This window comes from Hippocampus comes, unplaced genomic scaffold (assembly GCF_001891065.2).
Source record: "Hippocampus comes isolate QL1 unplaced genomic scaffold, H_comes_QL1_v1.1 scaffold80, whole genome shotgun sequence".
Lineage (NCBI taxonomy): Eukaryota > Metazoa > Chordata > Actinopteri > Syngnathiformes > Syngnathidae > Hippocampus > Hippocampus comes.
In genome coordinates, this window is record NW_017806164.1 from 101,858 (window position 1) to 108,748 (window position 6,891).

General features: G+C 42.6%; 1 long non-coding RNA gene across 1 annotated transcript in view; it reads left to right on the plus strand.

The window, feature by feature from the left end:
• The window catches only part of LOC109531551 (uncharacterized), a 15,213-nt gene extending 8,718 nt beyond the window's left edge, over positions 1-6,495 (plus strand). Inside the window, exons 2-3 of the long non-coding RNA XR_002171197.1 lie at positions 1,342-1,550; positions 5,379-6,495. This is a non-coding gene — a long non-coding RNA (uncharacterized LOC109531551). The remainder of the gene's footprint in view (positions 1-1,341; positions 1,551-5,378) is intronic.
• The last annotated feature ends 396 nt before the right edge of the window (positions 6,496-6,891 follow it).

Consider the following 6,891-nt stretch of genomic DNA (forward strand, 5'->3'; position numbering starts at 1 on the left):
TATACACACACACACACACACACACACACACACACACACACACACACACACACACACACACCACATTCAATATAATATAAATATACATTCAAGCTTTGTCAAGCTCTACAGTATGCGTACACACATGAACATTTCCTCTCTGAAGTGTTCCACTGTGTAGGGATAAAATATGAAAGCACCACTATGGGAATGGACATGGTAAAATACTAAAATGGAAAGGGACGAGCCTTGAGGAGTATGATATAAAAATAAAATACAAAATGTAGCAATATCATTTACAATGCATCATTGATGTCAGTCATTAAAAGAAATTAAGCTCTTTGACATTTTGTATACATGGGCAAATATTTGTGACAGAGTTGGCTGAGTAGTCCACAACACAACACAAAAATTAAAATGGATTGTTGTTATTATTATTATTAATAATATTATGTGCGCTCATGCTACGCATGCACTTTGACACGACAGACATAGGCAGCGAGAAGGATTTAGCCAGTCCAAAATTTACACAAACACCAAAAGTGTTCAAATGAGTTATCAATGGGCCAAAATTGCCCATTGTTAGTTTATCATGAAGTTGGTCCTTGAGTTTTTGTGCTGTGCAAATTGAAGTATTGCTCAAAAGTATTAAAAAAGCTGTAATAGAAATTATTTCCACACTGTGAAAACAGCTGAGTGGAGTGAAAATTTCAAGGCAACAAAAAAATGTTTTATCACCAAAAAATACAGGCTTTGCTTTCTGCAGTGCACACATAATTCTGAATGTAGACAGAAGGTAGCTGTTATAAATGAAAATTGTTTATCAGATAGCGAAGTATGTAAGTAATCAACGGCTGTTGTTTCTTTAAACCATCCGTGTTATTTCCTTTTTTTTATCAGCAATGATACTCTAAAACAAATTAATACATTTTTGTTTTACTTGTGAAAGCAGTCAGAAAATTTATATATATAGTGTATTAATCACAATTTGTTCTATTCTGGATACATGAATGAGATTTCAGTGAAATGAGATTTGACTCCTTGCCTCCTCGCTTAAGTCCCCAATTTATAATGAACGGTTGTCACAATGACATACAGTATAAATAAAAAGAAACAATACAACACGCAATTGTATACATTTTATGAATCAAAAAAGCCTTTACAAGACGCACAAATATGTTCCTGCTTGATGGACACTAAAACAGCTTCCAGAATTTTACAGAGACAATTTGTGACCCAAGAAAATCTCACCAGGCATTTCAAGAAACAGTTTGACAACGAATATTGGACATACATAAAAAAATAAAAAATAAATAAAGGCCCCTCTTTGCATAATGTTCACTCTGCTTGCTTTTCTTACAGGCACTCTGACTCTGTGACGCAGCGGGTCTGTCCCACACAATGCATGGGAGCCAGTCAGTGGTGCCGCACCCTGTGGCTGTGCACACCTCCCATGCAGGGCCGCTCCGTCATGACCTTTCTGATGCTGTCTGAGCCGTCAATAATAGGAGATGAGACATAAACCACAGTGGCGAAGGCATGAGCAGAGACTTGGTGGGCCACCTTTTCAGGTTAGTTTGCTGTGTTGCCACCCTGATGGCAACGGGATGTGGCGGACCAGACAGCAACATGGTCTCCAATGCTTGTGTTTCCAAAAAATCTTCAGCCTTAACAGGTCACCCGCTCTCTTGTTTTTTTTTTTTTTTTTCTGCTCTGAAGGGGGATTTTCCTGTGGTAAGCTGATTCGGAAAAAGCAATTAAGAATTCCCAAACACGCCACCACAATGGGAGATATCATTCTGGCAACCTGAGTTGGATATTTTTAATCCTGCACCCAACTGAAGCCACCTACATGCAAACCACAAATGAAAGCAATATGAGGGGGGGGGGGGGGGGGGGGGGTTCAAGCTAGTTTCCTGTCATGAAGCTTCTGCCATGAAGAGCTTTGGTAGCGCCCAACTTGATACTCCAGTCGCTTTGAACTGAGGGCATGTCCTCGTTGTCTGTGGGAAGGCACGGCGAGGCAGCGGTCGGAATCAGTCAGGAATGTTCTGGGACGGTAACTGGATTCAGAGTGTAATGCCCGGCTCTCCAGAGTGGAGCGCGAGGGTGGGAAATAGGCCGAGAGCATTTCCTGAGTGGAGGGGGGTCCCAGCGAAGCATCACAGGCGTGGGCATTATGTGACAGCCACCCTGCCAGGTCTCTGCCTTCCATCCCACATGAAGAGCGGCGGGGACGGAAAGAAGGCAGGGAGAGGCTGCAATTAAAACATGTGGCAGTTTCGTGTCCAACGCAAACCTGTGAATGGTGGAAAGATGAAGAACATGATGTCAAATGTAGTGACACACAAAACAACCTCAGTATTTTTCATTTTTACAGCTCCACAAATCATTTCAGAGGCACAGCGGAAACTTTTGTGAAGTAACTGCAATGAATCGCTAGGGATAATGAAAACACAATTCAGTGCAATCTCAAAGACCGAACAGGATCCTGAATGCTGGTTGACCTAATCTTAGAATCAGAGGAAATAATGGGCATCGAATTCAAGGGCTATATCGTCCTCATTATAAAAACTTGATTACCTGTCCAGGTGTTGTTTTAAAAATACATTTTAACATTCTTAAAGGGTTCTTTGCAATTTTAAAATAATTAATTTTCAGTCTCTTTTGTTCAAACAAAAACAAAAAAAAAATCCCCCCTCCCTGGCCACATATTGTACCTTTAATTAAATTTTTAAGAAACCACTACGCCCGAGGAAAAACAACCCCTCAGAGACAGAAGGCGCGACTGACGAAGTGCCAATCATACTCAGACACACAGACAGCGACCACAACCCGACGGCCTCATGCGCTTGCGTGTTACCTTGGGTTTGATTAACTTTGCTGAAACTACGGCTAAGCATCCATCTTTGATGAGTAACAAAAAATTAAAAAGAATGAATTGGACAGATCCTGAGACAAAACAGAGGTGAACATTGGAGTTGCCTGCCAGGCGGATGTATCACTATTTTCTGTTATTCTCTTGTTTTTTAGGCTATGGCCATGCTGTACTGAGCAGTGAGGCCAGAGAGTTACAAAATGTACTACTTTCCTATGGCGCAGTAAATTCAACATTTTTCCTCCTTTTCCATGGCCGGTACCCTTCTTGAGCATCCATTTTACTTGGCAGTGGTGTAGAACTGTACAGCATCATTTTGTCCTCTCTCATGCCGCTAAATATTACCGTCGTTTCTCAGTGGGATGTAGTTACATTCCACACCAGTGCAAAATATAATTCAAACATATTTAATAAATAGATGGGTGCCTTGACTTATGAGTGACCAAGCTTACACTTTTTTTTTTTTTTAAGATACAAGTTATGGCTCAGCCGATCTCCTGCTTTGACTTGTGAGCAAAACTTTGAGATGCAGTACAAAATGGTGGCAGCAAACTCAACTCAACTCAACTTTATTTGGAAAATAATGAAATGTTTTCAAAACAAATATGCTCCAGGCGGTTTTTTGCCACTGCCAATTGAAGTTTACTATAGAATTCAATATAGAACAAAAAGAATTGCATGTGAATGTGAATTAGCTCAATGCTAACCCAATGCAAGATGCCATAGATGGGCGAAAGAATAGCATCTATGCACTGCATGTGGCGCTTTCCGATGGTGGTATAACACTATTAACAAAAGATGTTTGAAGAAAAACATTGCACAAAACACATGAAAACAGGCAATATGACACTAATCAAATGCACATATTCTTTATCGTCTGTAAAAAAATAAATATTACTGCAGCTTCCTGAGTGTTGAAACGTTAAGTGAAATCTTTTACACAATAACGTTGATCTACCGTCTTCCCTAACTTTTCACGGGTGATAGGCTACATTCCATGATGCCTCGCGATAGGTGAATTCCCCGAAATAGAGGTTGACATTTTTTTTGGGGGGGGGGGTTACGCCTCTAATAAGCCATTACGAACACCTCCACACAGTTCTCACCCTTCTAAACAATTGTTACACTTAATAAATTGAATTTTTAAAATGCACAATTAAGAAAAAAAAATCTGTGTTGTCTTCCATTTACAAGATGAAGAAGAAGAATGGTAGTCATGGCAACGAGCTCTAATTTTCCACAAGGATTTAGAGCATTAGCTCACTCGGATTGTACCTTTGGTGACAATGTAACGTGGGATTCTGGTTAAGGTGAGCCACTTTAAACAGAAAAGAAAAGCTTTAGCGTCGTTATTAAGCGGAGGTTAGTCGTCCTCGTGTGCTGCTTGAGGCAGACCGCGCTCCGTTCACATTCATTTTTGACTGCAGCCTATAATCTGCAGCTCATGCTACAACTCTTTACTTCTCTTGCACTGCCTCACGCACTGAGAGCTCCGGTACTCTGGATAACCGAACGGCTGTCTAAGTCAGCAGTGCAGTCGGAGCGGTCTTTCCGAGCGCACCCAGAATGAGGGAACCGAGATTTTGGGGATGACGAGCTCTAATGTTTACGGTCACATTTTGTCAAACAAATTTGCCCTTAAAAAAAACCCCAAATAATAATAATATGTTTTTTTGACTGCTCTGACTAAGAGGGAAGAAAAATTGCAAGAAACGAGGTAAAGGAGCAAAGTTATGCTCACAAATGAAAAACCGCGATAGCCTGAAGGCATAATAATCGAACTGCGAAGTAGCGAGGGAACACTGTATTTGTGTGTGTGTGTGTGTGTGTGTGTGTGTGTGTGTGTGTGTGTGTGTGTGAGTGTGTGTGTGTGTGTGTATGAGGGGTGGTGCTGGGGTCTTGTGTAAATGTTGGGCTCATCCTGGAAATAATCTTCAATCCTATGCTATAGTTGTCAAAGAGTTTTAATTTCCACCTGCTAGCGACCTATTTCCTGCTCTATAACAATGGCACTGGGGAAGCTGTGGAGTGCCAAGTGATTGATGTTGTACTGTATTTGGCCCTTCTTCACATTGGGGCCTGACGGGAAATGCCCCCCACCCCCCCTCAATCGCTCCCTCCCCCACACCACCCTGTGGCAACAAGACGGTGAAGAGACCGAAGTGCTGATCAGGGTTTACTAAAGGCATCCCTTTTTTTTTTTTTTTGGGGTAACATGGTGTCATTCTTCTCCATAGACAAGCTGGCAGCTGCATATAAACACACTTTCCACGTCTTATAAATCTGTTTAAGAATGAATGAAGCTCATTCTCGCCACGCGATTAAACTTGGTCACATCCCCTCCTGCCCGCGTCCAAGCATCACTCTTTTAACACGTCCCGCGTCTGGAAGTTGAACAGAAATACATCACACTGGCATTCTTTCCACACAGCACAGCAAAGAAGACAATCTATCACTCGGATTGCCGGTGTTCATTCTCGTTCTCTATTTCTAACGGTGTTTCTCTTTCTGCTTCCTCTAGGCTGGAGTGGGCAGGCATGCGGCTTTGGCCACAGGAAGCTGTGAATTCTTCGAAGAATGGAAGATGTCCTACAGGGAGACGTACTCGGCCCGCCTACGCCCATTCCTTACCCCAAAATGACCCCTGACCCATCCGTATGTTTATATCAGAGCGTGGAAGTGAGAAATAGTGATGAGTCACTTTGGCCGTCTGTTTACACTCCGGAGTCACGCAAGGAAGGAAATCAGCTACGGTCTGCTACAAGTGGCCAGCTTGGAGAGAGAATAGATGCGGCCCCTTCAGAGGTGCACCTCGAGCCGAGCGGGATTTTAGAGGATTTGCTTCACCTGAGGGCTGCTGTAAACTCCGTAAGACAACAGAAAACTGAAAACTTAACAGCACAAATGAACTATCGTCAATTCGCACTTTCCTCAAGGAGAACTGCGTGGCAAAACATTGTCTCATCTTCCCTGATGATGCACTCTTGAAACTGCCGGGTTAAAAGTAACCCAAATTGGGTGAAATAGTCCGAAAGAGACTGAGCCAATGTCGGGTGTTTTATACCCGGCGTGTTGGGTTGAGGGTTTGACCCGGCACATTTGGTCAATATTTCGAGCCAATAGAGGGTAAAGACTAACCATACTGATGCATTGCCAAGTTATCAGCAACCATTTTTATGGCTGGGCCATCTGCCTCTTCCTGGGATTTGAACCCAGAGCTCTGTGCCCAAGGTTGGCAGGATTAAACAATGATCCACCCAACCACCAACATTTTGTGGAATGTTACATTGAACTTACTTCAAGTTCAGTACACGGGCAAAAATGGGGACCAGATTCAGCTCTTTCAGCTTTTTCAGTTGCTAAAAGCCTGTTTTAGTGATTGATTTGATATGATTGCTGAAGGTCAGTTGTCCATGATTTCGGATTTGGTCTTTGGTTTCTAAAGACAGTGACCCCAGGTATTTTCTAACAGCAATACTCTTTTCTTTATTGCCAAAATCAATTACCTCTGTTCTGTTTTGGTTTAGCTGAAGCATATTCTGGTTCATCAAAGTTGAAGCACCGCGCACGGTGGTCGACTGGTTAGCATTTCTGTCTCACAGTGCAGAGGTCATGTGTTTATATCCGGCTCTGGCCTCCCTGTGTGAAGTTTGCAGGTTCTCCTTGTGCCTGTGTGGGTTTTCTCCGAGAACTCTGATTTTCTCCCATATTCCAAAAAAATGCATGGCAGGTTAATGGAACACTCTAAATTGTCCCTGGGTGTGATTGTGAGTGTGAGTTGTTTGTCTTTGTGTGCCCTGCGATTGGCTGGCAACCAGTTCAGGGTGTGCCCCGCCTCCCGCCCAAAGACTGCTGCGATAGGCTACAGCACGCCCGCAACCCACGTGAGGATAAGCGGATGAGAAAATAGACGGATGTTATCGTGGATGCTATGGATTAGGTCTTGAAAATAAATTGTCAACTCGTCAATAAGTAGATTGTGACGTGATTTTGGCATCTCGTCTCAGCACGTCTATTTAATGGAAACAGAAAAT